The 18,400-nt window shown below is 43.8% G+C and overlaps 1 pseudogene across 1 annotated transcript; it reads left to right on the top strand.

Annotated features, from left to right (window-relative positions):
* The first annotated feature begins 14,633 nt into the window (after positions 1-14,633).
* Positions 14,634-16,090, top strand: LOC309795171 (heterogeneous nuclear ribonucleoprotein A1-like 2; annotated as a pseudogene). Its single transcript has one exon. The product of its transcript is annotated as a heterogeneous nuclear ribonucleoprotein A1-like 2 (transcript).
* Positions 16,091-18,400: the final 2,310 nt, after the last annotated feature.

Raw genomic sequence — 18,400 nt, 5'->3', positions numbered from 1 at the left:
GTAAGATTCCTAACATTTTATGTGCATGTGTTTGTGTGCCCACATGTATAATGACCGTTCATGCTCTTCCATCTTATTCACCTTGAACTTCATTCAAGTTTTCTCAGGGAACCCTCTGTCAGTGTACCTTCAATGGTCTGTTACTTAACTTTCTGCTTTTTTAGCTTTCATTCCACAGCTCAGACACGTTAGTTCAAGTGCTTTGCTATGTCGCTTCTTAGCTTCTTGACCTAAGTTGAGTTTCTCAGAGTGTCTCTGACAGTGTTCTCCTCTGAAAGATGGGAACAGATCTTTCTAATGAGCTATGACGTTTACAAAAAGTTTTTACCAATGAAGCATTTAGAGTAATGCTTAATATATAGGAAATATTCCCATACCATAAGTCATCGCTATTCTTATTCATTGTCATTTAATATTTTCACTTTTAAAAAAATCCACTGTGGGCTTTGTCATCTCTCTTTTTTTTTTTTTTAACTGTTGACTGTGCCTCGCGGCATGCGGGTTCTTAGTTCCCCAACCAGGACTGAACCTGTGCTCCCTATAGTGGAAGTGTGGAGTCTTAACCACTGGACTACCAGGGACGTCCCAACTTTGTCATCTCTTGAGATGGCAGTCATACTGTAAGTCATGTAGATATAGAATATATCTCAGTGTGTGAAACACAATATGTAACACTTCTGCATAGCCAAGCCATTGTTGAATTTTATTTGTATTTCATGTATTGTCCACAAATATGAAAAGTCCACATTAATTGGAGGATATCATAATTTTATGAAAAAGCATAAGGATTTAAAATTAGAGACCCATAATTTGCTCCAAATACACTTAAGTGGATCTGTCAGAGTATATACTTTAAATGAATTGATCCTTACCCCTCTCTCCTCTTCTCATTTTTTTGTGAAAATAAGAACTCTCCTCACGGCCCCTTTGTGAAATGTGTTTTCCTTTCAGGAACAGTTGACATTCAAGGATGTGGCCATAGAATTCACTCAGGAGAAGTGGGAATGCCTGGACTCTCCTCAGAGGGCCTTTTACAGGGACGTGATGTTGGAGACCTGCAGGAACCTGCTCTCCCTGGGTGAGGATAACTTCCTTCTAGAAGCTGGGATCTGCTCTTGGGTATCTTTGCATTTTTTCTGTGTGCCTCTTGGGAGCCCCTGTTTTGCTTGACTGATCTGAAATCCCTGTTGACTTGGACATGAAAAGCTCCAGCTTGTGGCATCAGAGGTTTAAAATTACCTTTTCCTTTGATGATCTGCCCATTTTGTGATCCATGAGGGGTCGTTCCAGAACTTACCGTATTTATAATTCCCAATGGCAAACTCTTAATATACTCAGTTTCCTGTTTTCTACCCAGGTGCTTTCGATTTAGGAGTTCTAGGAAGTGAGCTTCATTTCTGCATATTATACTGTTCCTTGTATATTCAGAAGGAGGCAAGCAGTGGGTGAATTTTTGAATTATTTTTCTAGACCCATCAGTAATGTCCTCAATCCTTAGCTGAACAAAGAACTAGGCTTCTAGAAAAGTCACAGCAAATTATGTTTCCTTCCTATATGGCAGAATTTCTAGTTCTCATCTGAATGTTTTACCCATTTTGTAGCAAGAGAAAGAGTGCTGTGTTGTGGAGAGTGATGTGGATGTGCTTGAGGATGTATCAAAACGTGAACACAAGTCATAGCTAAGAGTGGCAGAGGGGAAGCCTGGGTAGTCATAGTGTTTGTGAAACTCCCCTCAGTGGATTGATCTATGGAAATACAGAAACGTACGTCTTGTTGTGACTGCTGAGTGTAAAGTTTTCTTCTGTGTGATTTATCACTGTCCTTCAACGTGTGAAATGTGTTCCTTCATCCTCCACTGGTACTGCACCTCCTACAGAGAGAAAGGCAAAGTCTTTATCATGGTCTGCAACACTGCCCTCTGGCTCCTGTGAACCCCTTGGTGCCTGAATTTGAGGAGCATGAGGTGGGCTATTTTATCAGGGTCTCTTTCCCCTTCATCTGTCCTTCAGGGCATGATTCCATTGGATGCTCTGTTTTCCGTCCATATAGAGAAGAGCTGATGCCTCAAGACTCTAAATCCCTAGACCTTTCCCATTTCTATCCCCATTTGATATTCTTAGAAGACCCAAAGAGAAGATGGGAAAACGCTAGCTGCTCTTTGATTCCATCTGACACCTCCGAACCTGCATGGAGCTGTTTTAAGCCCTCTCTGGTTATGTAGATCCCTCAGACATTTCTTCTGTTCTGCTTTTGCCACGTACTCCAACGCTGATTGGATCTTCTGTGATTGTATTTTTTTGTTTTGTTTTGTTTTTGCGGTACGCGGGCCTCTCACCATTGTGGCCTCTCCCGTTGCGGAGCACAGGCTCCGGATGCACAGGCTCAGCGGCCATGGCTCACGGGCCCAGCCGCTCCACGGCACATGGGATCCTCCCAGACCGGGGCACAAACCCACGTCCCCTTCATCAGCAGGCGGACTCTCAACCACTGCGCCACCAGGGAAGCCCTGTGATTTTATTTTTTAAATTAATTAATAAATTCATTTTTTTGCTGAGTTGGGTTTTTGTTGCTGCATGTGGGCTTTCTCTAGTTGCGGTGAGCGGGGGCTACCCTTTGTTGCAGTGCGTGGGCTTCCCATTACAGTGACTTCTCTTGTTGCGGAGTATGAGCTCTTGGCACGTGGGCTTCGGTAGTTGTGGCATGCGGTCTTCAGTAGTTGTGGCTTGCAGGCTCTAGAGCACAGGCTCAGTAGTTGTGGTGCATGGATTTAGTTGCTCTGCGGCATGTGAGATCTTCCTGGACCAGGGCTCAAACCCATGTCTCCTGTGTTGGCAGGCAGATTCTTAACCACTGTGCCACCAGGGAAGTCCCAAACTGCATATTTTTAAAGTGAAGAGAAAATTGATGAATTTAATCAAGCTGGCAAGAGTATTAACTATAGTTCCTCATTTTCACCACTTCAAGGAGTTTCTTTTAGTGTCCAAACCAGCATTTCTAATATATAGTGGAGTGATTTTAAGCACGCTTCAATAATGACACAAGGCCAGAAAGCACACAGGGAAAGACCTTTCAAATGTAATAAGTGCGGGAAAACCTTTCTTCAGATATCATACCTCAATAGACATCAGACCATCCATACAGCAGAGAAATCACATAAATGTGATGTTTATGGAAAAGCCTTTATTCGAAAATCATACCTTACAACTCATCAGAGAATCCATACTGGAGAGAAACTATACAGATGTAATGAGTGTTGGAAAACGTTTTCTTGTGTCTCTCACCGCACAGAACATCAGAGAATCCATACAGGTGCAAAACCATATCAATGTGATGTATGTGGGAAATGCTTTCATCGAAGTTCACACCTTTCATGTCATCAGAGAATTCATACAGCAGAGAAGCCTTACAAATGTAATGAGTGTGGAAAAACCTTTAGTTAAAGCTCACTTCTCAGGATTCATCAAATAATCCATACAAAAGAGACATTACATAAATGGGACATATGTGTAAGGTCTTAAGTACAAATTAACAACTTGTAGTTCATAAGAGAATTCATACTGGAGAGAAACCTTACAAATGTAATGAGTGTGGGAAAACCTTTCTTTGGCGCTCATATCTCAGGGGTCATGCGATAATCCATAAAGGAGGCAGTCTATATAAATGTGATGATGTATGTGGCAATGTGTTCCGTCAGAATTCAAACCTGGTAAGATATCGGAGAATTCATACTGGAGAGAAACCTTACCAATGTAATGAGTGTGGCAAGTTCTTTTGTGAAAAAGCACACCTTACAAGTCATCATCAGAGAATTCATTCTTGAGAGACAGCCTACAAATGTAATGAACGTGGCAAGGTCTTTAGTCAAAATGCAATCCTTGCAAGTCATCAGAAAATTCATACTGGAGAGAGATCTTATGAGTGTTAAAAACTGAAAAGACCTTACTCACATCTGGATGATTACTGTACATGAGGTAATAAATACAGACGGGAAACCATATTAATGTGATATGTGTGGGAAGGTGTTCATTCACAATTAACACTTTAAATTCATGGGAGATTCATAGTGGGAGGAAACTTGCACAGTTATGAGTGTGGTAAAGCCTCACTTACCAGATTATCCATACTGGACAGAAATCGTAGAAATGTAATGAATGTCTCAAAGTTTTTAGTTGGAATTCATACCACGGCTGAAACATTATCCAGGCCTCACAGTGCACTAGACTTCAGAATATAAAATTTGGAGGGAATCCACACCAAGCAATATATGTGGTAAGGCTTGTACCTGAAGATCAAAAATGTGGAACATAGAGGATTCATGTTGGAGAACAAGCTGTCAGATGTAATGAATGCTGTAAATTTTTTCATCAAGTATCTACACCTTTGGTGTAATGAGAGAATTCATACATGTATACTGTCCATATAAACACTCTTAAGAAACATTGTGTCCTCAGGGGTCACCAAAGAACTCATATTTGGGAGAATCCTTACAAATGTAATGAATTTGGTGAATTTTGTGAGCAATGCTTACAAGAGACCACACATCAGGGAATGCATACTAGGAATAAATACGTCTTTAGTTCTCTGAGATAGTAAATACTGCAGAATCATTACCAGTCACAACACATTAAAAACTTAGGACACGATGTTTATATGAGAGGTCAAAGGAGATATGTTCATACAGTTATCTTCATTGTCTGAATAGTCAATTATTGAGTTTTCTTGATAAGGGTACATTACTTCTAATGCCTTTCAACCTGAAATTTGAAATCTGTTGATCTTATGCCTTCACTATAGGCCTTTCACCATCATTTCTGGAAAGGAGTCAGTAAGATGAAGGGGCCCACTTCATTCGGTGTAGTTCCTTCACTTCCATGTTGCCTGGAAAAACAAGGACCCTGAATTACCAAATTGAATAGTGTGTGAATTAGCGTCAGGGAGCGGCAGAGAATAACGTAAAACCAGGACATGACTCATACTCACTACGTTCAGGGTGCCCTTCCATAGATGGACCCCAGTGGGTTATAGGACAGAATGCTCTACCCACTGACCTTGAACAGAGCAGGCAGGACATTAAGGGACTGGGCTTTTCATGGCAGGAGAGTGACAGGTTAACAGGGACTGATCATCAGGTAGATGTGATGTGGAGGAAAAGATGGTCACTTTCTCCATGGGGTGGCAATAGCAATTGTATAGATCTATGTTTCAAGGACAATGAGTCCTATTTTTGGAAGATGGAGACAACAGTATTCTTAGAGGAACCTTGACTCCGAATAACGTGTGTGAGTGTATTATTCACATGGAACTACTGCCGTTACAGTTTGCTACTGTTGTGTTCCAAATGTACCATAGGTCTCCTGTTTGAAGTAATAACATTTAATCGATTTTGTCATAACGCTGGATGAATCCTGTTTCTTCCACTAAGACAATTTTAACCTTGTCTTGGTACTTTGTAACAGAAGCTAAAAATGCACCATTCGGCTGTCAGGGTTGACCGAATCTGTAACAATTTCTTTCCAGTAAGGAACCAGACAACATAAAATTTGGGGATTATAGACTCATAAGTTGCACTTGAGTTATTCCCTCCAGACTCTATCCAGAATATTCAGATGCCTATCATGCAAACAGCATAGCAGTTCATTTCAGACTCTGACTTCGATTAATGTGAAAAATTTGAACACAGTAAAATCTGATTTGTTTCATTGAATGACTCATGAATTGCACAATATTTCAGCTAGTAAACAAAGAGGTGCTAAAAGGTACTGTACAAATTGAAAGCTTTTCACAGCCAGCAACTTGGTGGGATAAGAAAGTTATTAGTAAAAGAAGAGCTTCTTTCGTGCTTCCCTGGTGGCGCAGTGGTTGGGAGTCCGCCTACCGATGCAGGGGACACGGGTTCGTGCTCTGGTCTGGGAGCCGCGGAGTGGCTGGGTCCGTGAGTCATGGCCGCTGGGCCTGCGCATCTGGAGCCTGTGCTCAGCAACGGGAGAGGCCCGTGTACCGCAAAAAAAAAAAAAAAAAAATCATTATGTCATGGATGTTTTATAGCATCTTCTCTGTTCCCCTGAGAATAGTGTCAGGGTTCTTTTATGTCACGCAGATCAGAGTTAAAACCATATATATATTTAATATCAGATTAAATGCTACACAGATAAAACATCAACAACCACCGTCAGTGAGCATTACATTAAGTTATGTTAGTAGCAGTCAGGGACTAGAGTGGCTTTTAGGACCTGAAGATTATCTCCAAAACTCAGCTCCTTTCTCAGGAATTATTACTTGTAAGTTTGTGTCTGTGCCCCTGGAAAAGTTATTAACCTAGAGAAATCCCTGTTTGAGATGTGAGCATTACTCCTTTTCCCCATACAGACTGCCTCTTAGTCTGAAATAGCAAAATACTCAACTGATTCCTTCCTGCTGCCGGACGGTAGGCGCCGTGTGGTGTATGAATGTTGGTGAGTGAGAGATGCAGCCGGTCCCTGAGACACGTTTGTGATTCTGAAATTCCCTCTCCTTGTACTGCAGCATCAATTCCACTGTTGTACAGTGATAGTGCAGACTTGGTGAGCTTAGAATGTCTCTGAAAAACCTTGTTCCCAGTTTCCAGTTCCCACAGATAATTACAGGTTCCTGGTAAACATCACCAGAGTGTAGTAGCTCTTTTACCATGACCTCTGATGGCAGACATGGAGGAATCGGAAAATGCGGAGGTGTCACAACTGCTGGATGCCGATGTTGAAAATAGTTTCCTTTTCCTACTTTTTCTCTGTATCTGCTTCAGGGAACTGTCCTTTGTTCTTTTTGCCCATTTGCTTTTTTGTTTTTTTTTTTGGATTGTGCTGTACTGCGTGGCTTGCAGAATCTCCCCTACCAGGGCTGAACCTGGGCTATGGCAGTGAAAGCCCAGAATCCTAACCACTAGGTCACCAGGGAATGCCCCTCTGTTTGCCCGTTTTCTAATTAGATTTTTTTTTTTACTGTCATGGATTTAGAATTCCTTGTATATTGTACATATATTCCCCTTGGCAGATATGTGGTATGCAAAATATTCAACATTATTTTATAGTTTTTCTTTTTGTCCTCTTAACATGGTTTTTCATGGATCAAACCTTTTTAAATTTAGTTGTAGTCCAGTAAATCCTGTTTTGTTTTGTTTTTTTTGCGGTACACGGGCCTCTCACTGCTGTGGTCTCTCCCGTTGCGGAGCACAGGCTCAGCGGCCGTGGCTCACGGGCCCAGCCGCTCCGCGGCATATGGGATCTTCCCGGACCGGGGCACGAACCTGTGTCCCCTGCATCGGCAGGCGGACTCTCAACCACTGTGCCACCAGGGAAGCCCCAGTAAATCCATTTTTAAAAAAATGGGTCATGCTCTTTTGTGATGTCTAGGAACCCTACCCAAGTTTGAGATACTGAAGATTTTATTCTGCAATGTTTTTCCTAAATCTCTTATAAAACTTTTATAATTTTACATTAGTTTAACTTTGATCTAATATTTGTATAGGTATGAAGTTTAAATGGAGGTTTTTTTCCCCTGCTAGGATGATTTTCTTGATAAGCACTAGCGTTTGAAAATCCTCCCTTCATTGAATTGCCTTGTTACCTTAGTCAAAAATCAGTTGGGGGCTTCCCTGGTGGCACAGTGGTTAAGAATCCGCCTGCCAATGCAGGGGACATGGGTTCGAGCCCTGGTCCGGGAAGATCCCACATGCTGTAGAGCAACTAAGCCCGTGTGCCCCAACTACTGAGCCTGCGCCCTAGAGCCCATGAGCCACAATTACTGAAGCCCGAGTACCCCAAGCCTGTGCCCCGCGATGGGAGGGGCCACCGCAGTGAGACGCCCCGCACCCCAAGAAGAATAGCCCCTGCTCGCTGCAACTAGAGAAAGCCCGTGGGCAGCAAGAAGACCCAACACAGCCAAAGATAAACAAATTTATTAAAAAAAAAAAAAAAAGATGTCACCAATGGTTCTGTCAACTCCTTTTACTCACGTACTAGTTCTTGTTTATCGGAATCATGTAGGTGGTAGTTCACCTAAAAGGGTGGGATTTCTTTGTGTCTTTGCAGTCCGTTAGTGATGTCTGTGATCCCCATCATACGCTGGTTGGTTATAGAGTATTCAATAATAAAGCTGTTTGCTTTCCATTCTGCCTACGTGGAGGAAATTTCTGGGTCAGGAGATTCCGGTTTTGTTTGTAATTCTATTTCCCCAACGCTGTTGATGTGGAAAAAAGATTGTTTTTTGGATTATTTCTTGGATAATTGAGCTCGATTATTGTTTGCCACTTTAGATTCACTACATTCTCAACAGGTCCTCAGACATTACCTGAAGACATTCCAGCGGGTAGGTCTGCACTGGAAGCGTTTTAATGTAATACCCAGTTCATCCTCATGTGTGTTCTGTCTACATGCGCATGTGAAGAGAACACGCGCAGTTCTCTTTCCCAGGTCACAGGAAATGCAAGACCCTTCATCACTTCGATAAAGAGCAGCTTACTTCTCATCAGCTTGTTTCTTTGATGATGTGATAAACTTCACATGCCTTAGTCCTCCAGTCTCAAACCCCAGGTGTTGTCCGTGAGTCTGTGGACCTGAGCAGAGTGTTGCATTTGGCCTCCGGCTTGAATGAGGAATAGAAACGGAAAAGCTATTCTTTAGGGTGTGAGTATGAAATAGCCCCTACTATTCAGGGAGAGTTTTGTAACTGTCGTCCCAAGTTCATAAGTCACGTCCAGTTCTTATTTCCTTAAACTGCTTAAATTAATCCTTACAAGGAAATGTTCCTGGATCCAACCACCGCCCCACATCAATGCACCCTGCACACCCCTCCAGCCTGACCCCCGGACCCACCCCTACCTCACTCCATATAAGGGACAAACTTGCCCCCCGACCCTTGGGAGAGAGCAAGGGATCCTTTTACTTGTTGCTGCATGAGTCCCAATAAAGCCTTGCCTGAATTTCTTCTCTGGACTCTTAGCAATTTCTATTGATAAAAGACCCCCAAAATCCTGATCCGTAACAAGCACAGCAGCAGCGTAGAGGGGAAGAAAAACAGAGACAAAATAGAAACAGGGAGAAAGAGAAAGAGAATGAAATGGAAACGCACAGCACCGCAGGTAGGGTTGATGGATGGTGAATCGTGTCGATTTGGGTGAGTACGTTGTGGTGTGCTGATTTGTGGCTTCAGAATATAGTAAGTGTCAAATTTGTTTGCTTAGGTTTACAGATGAGCATGACAATGGCAAAACCGTTTATAAGGTTTGTGCATTTAGTAATTATTTGTATCAGAAGACAACTTCATTATTTATTTATTTATTTATTTATTTTTGGCTGCGTTGGGTCTTCGTTGCTGCTCGCGGGCTTTCTCTAGTTGCGGTGAGCGGGCTTCTCATTGCGGTGGCTTCTCTTGTTGTGGAGCACGGGCTCTAGGCACGCGGGCTTCAGTAGTTGTGGCACGCAGGCTCAGTAGTTGTGGCTCCAGGCTCTAGAGCACAGGCTCAGTAGTTGTGGCGAATGGGCTTAGTTGTTCTGCGTCATGTGGGATCTTCCCGTACCAGGGCTGGAACCCCTGTCCCCTGCATTGGCAGGCGGATTCTTAACCACTGCACCACCAGGGAAGTCCCTAACTTCATTTTCATGTGGTGTATCACACTGACTGATGTGCAGGTATTGAAAAATCCTTGCATCCCTGGGTTAAATCCCACTTGATCATGGTGTATGATCCTTTTAAGGTATTGTTGGATTCGGTTTGCTAGTATTTTGTGGAGGATTTTTGCGTCTATGTTCATCAGTGATATTGGCTTGTAATTTTCTTCTTTTTGGTGGCATCTTTGTCTGGTTTTGGTATCAGGGTGATGGTGGCCTCATAGAATGAGTTTGGGAGTGTTCCTTCCTCTGCAATTTTTTGGAATAGTTTCAGAAGGATAGGTGTTAACTCTTCTCTAAGTGTTTGATAGAATTTGCCTGTGAAGCCATCGGGTCCTGGACTTCTGTTTGTTGGAAGTTTTTAAATCACAGTTTCAATTTCAGTACTTGTGATTGGTGTCTTCATATTTACGATTTCTTCCTGGTTCAGACTGGGAAGATTGTACCTTTCTAGGAATTTGTCCATTGGCATATAGTTGCTTGTAGTAGTCTCTTAATGATCCTTTGTATTTCTGAGATTATTTCTGATAATCTCTGTATTTTTAGAGATTATCATAGTAAGTGAAGTAAGTCAGAGAAAGACATATATCATTTGACTTATCATTTGTCATATCATATGACAAATATATCACTTTTATGTGGAATCTAAAAAAATGATACAAATGAACTTATTTACAAGACAGAAACAAACTCACGGACTTAGAAAACAAATTTACGGTTACCAAAGGGAAAAGGTCGGGTGTGGAGGGATATATTAGGAGTTTGGGATTAACATATATACACTGATATATATAAAATAATTGGGGACTTCCCTGGTGGCGCAGTGCTTAAGAATCCGCCTGACAATGCAGGGGACACAGGTTGGAGCCCTGGTCCGGGAAGATCCCACATGCCGCGGAGCAACTAAGCCCGTGTGCCACAACTACTGAGCTGCGCTCTAGAGCCCGCGAGCCACAACTACTGAAGCCTGCGCACCTAGAGCCCGTGCTCTGCAACAAGAGAAGCCGCCGCAGTGAGAAGCCCGCGCACCGCAACGAAGAGTAGCCCCCACGCGCGGCAGCTAGAGAAAGCCAGCGCACAGCAACGAAGACCCAATGCAGCCAAAAAAAAAAAAAAAAAATATATATATATATATATATAAAATAATCAACAAGGACCTACTATATAGCACAGGGAACTTCTACTCAGCATTCTCTAATAACCTATATGGGAAAAGAATCTGAAGTAGAATGGATATATGTATATATATAACTGAATCACTTTGGTGTACACCTGAAAGTAACACAACATGGTAAATCAACTATACTCCAATATAAGGTAAACATTAAATTAAAAAAAAAAGAAGGTAACATCGTTTTGTAATTGCTGTTCATCCAGGGAGGAGTGACTTCACTCAGACATTTGTGGATCACTCCCTTCCCTTGTCCTGGCTTGGGGTAGAGGAGAAGTTGGGCAAGAAATGACTGTCACCACCTGGTGCCTCTTTAAATGAATATTAAAAGTGTTGTTTTTTTGTACAGGCTTTACTTTTTCTACCTCATTTGTTTATATTTAATTATTTAGAGCTTGGAATAAGTCAGCATATTCAATGTCTACTTTTCTATAAATAATTATTAACTTCTGAAATAAGCTCTGGTGCCTTCTATAATCTACTCATGTTATTGTTTTCTAAACATGTTATATTCTCAAGTATTTAAAACTTTGACACCAGAATTTTTAGATTAAAAATAATTCACAAGTTATTTCCCTTTAAATTTTTTTTGAGGTTTATTCAGTGTCTGTGTGTTTCTTCCTCTTTATCTTATCTCTTGGAAAAGTTCTTTGGTAAATAGTAAATAATTGTCTATTTTGATGTGTACTCGGCAAAGATGTCAATGATTTTTTTTTCTGTTTTTTTCTTCGCGGTACGCGGACCTCTCACTGCTGTGGCTTCTCCCATTGCGGAGCACAGGCTCCGGACGCGCAGGCTCAGCGGCCATGGCTCACGGGCCCAGCCGCTCCACGGCATGTGGGATCCTCCCGGACCAGGGCACAAACCCATGTCCCCTGCATCGGCAGGCGGACTCTCAACCACTGTGCCACCAGGGAAGCCCCAGTGATGTTTTATATTAACATTCAAAATCAAGTTTAGCCAGTTAGCCTTATATTTTGTTTTCTTCCTTTTTCTGTGATATGTTAAAATGGCTGTGAGATGATAGGAAGATTTTTCCCTCGTGTCCCTCTTAACTGTTCTGTACAAATGATGAAGGACGGACTAGACTGACTTGGAAGCTTCCAACAGAGCCTCTTTATTCATGATGAAGAAGTTTGCTGAGAGGTTATTTCTAAGCTGACCCCTTACAATGTTTTCTGCACCAACAGCTATGCTTTTGCAGTGGCCACGCTGCACAGCTTTCAGGATCTCCGTTCCTTGACCAGGGATTGAACCCGAGCCAGGGCAGTGAAAGCCCAGAATCCTAACCACTAGGCCAACTGGAAACTCCCTGTATTTGTTATTTTAATGTGATTTTTCTGGAAAAGAAGAATTAAATGGTTGGTACCAGTGTGATCCGACCTTGAAAGAGAAGTTTCCATTGCTCAGACTCATGATAGAGGGTGTTTTAAATAGGATGGGCAATAAGGACAAACTCCGCCCACTTAACCCTTCGGGTGACCTTTTTAGGATTCATTTACGCCTGATTGTGTTCACTCAACTCAGACTTGCTCATAACTGCCTCAGAGAGCCCACTCGTAACATGGAGGTGATCAACTCCACCAGACGTTCTTCATTTGAGCAACAGAGACCCTTGAAATGATTGGCCCAGTTGGGCGTGAGTTTGTGTGTGGCAGTGTCGGGTTGAATTTAGAGTTTTAATTTTAACTTATTTTATTTTATTTATTTATTTATGGCTGTGTTGGGTCTTCGTTGCTGTGCACGGGCTTTCTCTCATTGTGGTGAGCGGGGACTACTCTTAATTGCAGTGCACGGGCTTCTCGCTGCGGTGGCTTCTCTTGTTGTGGAGCACAGGCTCTAGGCGCATGGGCTTCAGTAGTTGTGGCACGCGGGCTCAGTAGTTGTGGCACACGGGCTTAGTTGCTCGGCAGCATGTGGGATCTTCCCGGACCAGGGCTCGAACCTGTGTCTCCTGCATTGTCAGGCGGATTCTTAACCACTGCGCCACCAGGGAAGCCCCTAATTTTAATTTTCAGTTCTTACACTCAGACCTCCACTGGCTACCGTTTGTCCGCTGGACAAAATCCTGACTCCTCACTGTGGCTACACAGCCCTGTGTCATCCTCAGGGCCCTGCCGGGGTCTCCAGCCTCATCTTGGGAGCTTAACCTTTTCTCATGGTTCACCCTGTCCCGGTCACATTCACCTTTTCTTTGTCCCCAAACACCAGAACCTTCTCTGTCTCAGACCTCAGTTCCTTTCTTACCTTCTCCCTTGAAGTCACCATGGCTCAGGCCTTTTGTCCCCCTTCAGGTCTAGGCTCAGGGAGGTCTCCCCACCTGCTCCTGACAATCTCTTGTCACACTGATGGTTTTATTGTCCTTACATCAATCACCCTCATGAGAAATGCCCTTCTCCATTGATTATTTGGAGTCTTTCCCATTTTCGCTTCACTGAAGAGCACAAGTTTTCCTCTTCTTCTGAGGATGGCTGCAACATCTCACTCTGGGGATGTGTTTAGAAGCTAGGACTGTGGGATGGGCTGAGTAATCTCCCCTAAGGAGAAACCAGGTGAACAGGGTCGGTGATGAGGATGGTTCCCATACTTGTTCTGGACATTTCGACTTTAATAGATCTTTACCCCATGTGGCTACTTAATTACTCAAAAGCAAAAAGATGTACGGAGCTGTAAAAAGCCCTACAAATCTGATGTCCTCATGCAGTGTCCTGAGATGTCCCCGTGTTTAGTCTCCCGTGTCAATGCTCCCCTGTAGCCCCCAGGTATTCCAGTCTCTGCACATCCAGTGACCAGTCGCCACCTTGGACAGGAGCTTTGCCTTCAAGCATTTCATCTGCTCAGAGTCCAGGATAGTGATTTCACTGTGCTAAGGGGGAGGGGGCATAAATCCAGAACCTAAGGGGAATGAAGGAAGTCCCTGTCAAAGAGCTAGGGTTAATTAATCTTTTAATTACCTGTGAGTTGGGAGAACAGGAGACAAGAGACCTGGGGACCCTCTCTCTTTGAGACTTCCTCACTGAATTCAAATGCCTTTGTAACTGAAGTCCATAACGTCCCCAGTTGCTGGTAAATTTTCCCAGGAGGGTCAACTTCTTGACCTTCATACTGAACGCCCAGCGTCCTTTGGATGGTTTCTTGTGAATATTCCTGTTGCGATGCCTTTGCAGACAGATACTTGTGCCTTTTAGCCCTCTTTGCCCGTGTTTGCATGAGGAGAGGTAGAAAAATGGGGAAATTGAAGGGGGCCCTGTAGGGTTCTATCCCACGCTGGATATGGCAGCAAGGGCGAGCATCGAGATGAGCCCCGTGAATGGTGTGTTCAGCTGTCCCTTTGGTCTCAAGGGGTTTGTGGCAAGGGATGTGTCAGTTCTGGCTGGAGCACCTGGTATTGGGTTTATAGGTAGTTGTGGGTGCATTGCATGGTTTGAGGTGCCATAGTATCTTAGCTCAGGTTCCCTGGGACATAGCTGCTGAGACTGAGGTTTCCATGCGTTGGTTTATTTGGGTATTTCATGGTTATACCTGGGGACGAATGAAGGCAGTGGATTTAGGCAGAGAAAAACATTTTTCTCCAGTGTTGTGAGAAGTATGGCCTGAGCTGAGCCCACAGGGATCTTTGGGTGCATGAGGATGGGTGCCTTGTCCTCAGGCTATTCATTTAGAGGGCGCCCTACAGCCTCCACACCACAGGTGACTTCTGCTGGGTCTTTTGGGTGGTGTAGAATCATTGTGCAATTGTTAGAGTAATACAGGGAAAATTTCAGTGATCGTGTTGTGAGTTATCTTTGGTATTTTTTAGTATTTTGGGTCCCAAATGAAGAAAGTTTTAGGTGCACTGTGAAAGATACAAAAGAGAATTTGGGGGCTTCCCTGGTGGCGCAGTGGTTGAGAGTCCACCTGCCGATGCAGGGGACACGGGTTCGTGCCCTGGCCTGGGAAGATCCCACATGCCGCCGAGCGGCTGGGCCCGTGAGCCATGGCCGCTGAGCCTGCGCGTCCGGAGCCTGTGCTCTGCAACAGGAGAGGCCACAACAGTGAGAGGCCTGCGTACAGAAAAAAAAAAAAAAAAAAAAAAAAGAGAGAGAATTTGGAGTGTTTCTGTGGGAGATTTGGGAACATCACTGGGGCATGTGCACCATTGAAACATCTTTTTTTTTTTTTTGCGGTATGTGGGCCTCTCACTGTTGTGGCCTCTCCTGTTGCGGGACACAGGCTCCGGAGGCGCAGGCCCAGTGGCCATGGCTCACGGGCCTAGCTGCTCTGCGGCATGTGGGATCTTCCTGGACCGGGGCACGAACCCATGTCCCCTGCATCGGCAGGCAGACTCTCAACCACCGCGCCACCAGGGAAGCCCTGCAGAAGCTCTTTATCGGAGGTTTGAGCTTTGAAACAACTGATGAGTGTCTGCGGAGGCATTCTGAGCAGCAGGGAACGCTCACAGATTGTGTGGCAATGAGGGATCCAAACACTAAGTGCTGCAGAGGCTTCGGGGTTGTCACATATGCCACTGTGGAGGAGGTGGATGCGGCCATGAATGCAAGGCCACACAGGGTGGATGGAAGAGTTGTGGAACCAAAGAGGCCCGTCTCAAGATTCTCAAAGACCTGGTGCCCACTTAACTGTGAAAAAGATTTGTGTTGGTGGCATTAAAGAAGACACTGAAGAACATGATCTAAGAGATTATTTTGAACAGTATGGGAAAACTGAAGTGACTGAAATCGTGACTGACCAAGGTAGTGGCAAAAAGAGAGGCTTTGCTTTCATAACCTTTGATGACCATGACTCTGTAGACAAGACTGTCAGTCAGAAATACCACACAGTGAATGGCCACAACTGTGAAGTAAGGAAAGCCCTCTCTAAGCAGGAGATGGCTAGTGCTTCATCCAGCCAAAGAGGTCGAAGTGGTTCTGGAAACTTTGGTGGTGGTCGTGGAGGGGGTTTTGGTGGGAATGACAGCTTTGGTCGTGGAGGAGACTTCAGTGGTCGAGGTGCCTTTGGTGGCAGCCGCGGTGGCGGGGGATATGGTGGCAGTGGAAATGGCTATAATGGATTTGGTAATGATGATGGAAGCCATTTTGGAGGTGGTGGAAGCTACAATGATTCTGGCAATTACAACAACCAATCTGCAAATTTTGGACCCATGAAAGGAGGAAACTTTGGAGGCAGAAGTGCTGGCCCCTGTGGTGGTGGAGACCAATACTTTGCCAAACCACAAAACCAAGGTGGCTGTGGTGGTTCCAGCAGCAGCAGTAGGTATGGCAGCGGCAGAAGGTTTTAACTACTGCTGGGAAACAAAGCTTAGCAGGAGAGGAGAGCCAGAGAAGTGACGGGGAAGCTCCAGGTCACAACAGATTTGTGAACTCAGCCAAGCACAGTGGTGGCAGGGCCTAGCTGCTACAAAGAAGACATGTTTTAGACAGTATTCATGTGTGTGGGGAAAAAAACTCGAGGACTGTATTTGTGACTAATTGTATAACAGGTTATTTTAGTTTCTGTTCTGTGGAAACTGTAAAGCAGTCCAACAAAGGGTTTTAATGTAGATTTTTTTTTTTGCACCCATGCTGTTGATTGCTCAATGTAATAGTTTGATCATGACGCTGAATAAATGTGTTTGTTTTTTTTTAAATGTGCTGTGTAGTTAGTCTACTCTGAAGCCATTTTGGTAAACTACCCCAACAGTGTGACGTTAGAGTTCCTTCAGGGTGATGCCAGGTTCCATTCAAAGTTTATTTACAACCTGCTTTGGTGGAGAAGCTATTGTCTTCAGAAACCTTGATGTAGTTGAACTGACAGTTACTGTGTTGCGACCTAGAGTTCACCGTTAGAAGGGTCACCCAAGCCAAGTCATGGAGCTTTTTGGGTATATGATTGTTGGTACATCCTGTGCAATATGTCTAAATAGAATTATGGTACCAGATAAAGTTATAGATGGGAGTGAAGCTTGTGTATCATCCATTATCATGTGTAATCAACAAATGATTTAATACACTCTTAAAAAGAAATTCACCCTTTTAATGGTTATATGATCAATTGTTATCTATAGTTTTCCAGTGGCTGTTGAATGACTCTGTAGCTATTTTGTGAAAAAGCAGGGAAGAATGATGAAATCCTTTATGCGCAAGGATTGGTAGTATTATCAGGGAACATACGAAAAGGCAGGGAATGAGAGTGAGGATATGTTGCTCCAAACCTTAACTTCTCTGGCTGAGCTAGCCCCATTTTCACGGGGCTCATGAAAATCCCTGGAAAGGCGACAGAGCTCTTTCCCGCAAGGTCTTAAAAATAACTGTCAGACCTCCACAGATGGGAACTCAACACAGAGGAACCTGCCCCACCCAGGACTGAAAAACAGACTTTCCTCAAATGCCTTGAACTGCAAGAAGTTTCAGATAACCTGCTAGTGTTTGTGTGGACACTTTTTCAGGATGGGTGGAAGCATATCCCACAGACAGAATTTCTCTGAAGTGGTTAAAGCCCTTCTAAGGGATATTATCCCCTGATTTGGAAGAAGGCATTAAAACTGCATTCATCCTGGAGACCACAATCAACAGGAAAAACCAAGAAAATGAATCATACATTAAAAAGGAACGTCGCTAAAACATGGCAAGAGACACTGAACTTGGGATGAGGCCTTGCCAGTTGCTCTGCTATGGATCAGTGGCTCCCAGAAGCAGGCTTCAATTAAGCCCCTTTAGAATACTGTATGGCAGGCCACTGCAGGTGTGTGCCCAGGCAGGAGAATCGATAAATGCTAAAGACCTAGCGGTGGCCAATCACATTAAAACTTTGGGTGCTGTTTATTCATGAGTTTACCTCCAACAGGTCTGCCCGTCCAACCGAAGTAGATGGGAATTCCATCTCCATTGCCCATTGGAGAAGGGGCAACCAATTTGTTTAATTGTGTCCAAAGAAATAGCACCAGAATTTAGTATATGTATTGAACTGGAACCAAAACCCCAAGTTCAGTTACGAATTAGACAAGAAACTGCTAAGAGGTTTCATCAGGTTTAAATAGTTGTAGATAAAAAGGACTAACTAAAGATTCTAAGGAATATTCCTCACCTCTGTTCAGCAGAAGGGTCTTCATTCCTTTTCCCACAAGATGGTGGGATGGAAATTGACAGTGGGGAATTGTAATAGGGAAGAACACTTTGTATTCTATTACAAGTTCCTCACTGAAGGGATGTTGCCTAGAAGCTTACATTATACATGATGGCCCATCTCTGGGAACCCTGCCTCCCAGGTCATGAGCCTTAAGCTAAAATACCTTTGTTTAGCTCACAGGAAACCTCCTGACCAGGCCCACCTGTGAATGACTGCAGGGAGGAAGAAATTGACACATCTCCCTCTGGAGGCTGATGGGAACCAGGAAGTGTTTGACTTTACTGCCTTCCCTTTTAGTATAAAAGGAGCCTGAATTCTAACTCAGGCAAGATGGCTCTTTGGGGGCATGAGCCCGCCGTCTTCTTGGTTTGCTGGCTTTCTGAATAAAGTCGTTACTCCTTGTCCCAACGACTCATCTTTTGATCATTGGCCTGTCATGTGGCGAGCAGTAGGGGCTTAGACTCAGTAACAAAAGAACAATGTA

The sequence above is a fragment of the Mesoplodon mirus genome (assembly GCF_964341445.2).
Source record: "Mesoplodon mirus genome assembly, chromosome: 19".
NCBI lineage: Eukaryota > Metazoa > Chordata > Mammalia > Artiodactyla > Ziphiidae > Mesoplodon > Mesoplodon mirus.
This window is presented reverse-complemented; position numbering and strand designations above follow the sequence as displayed.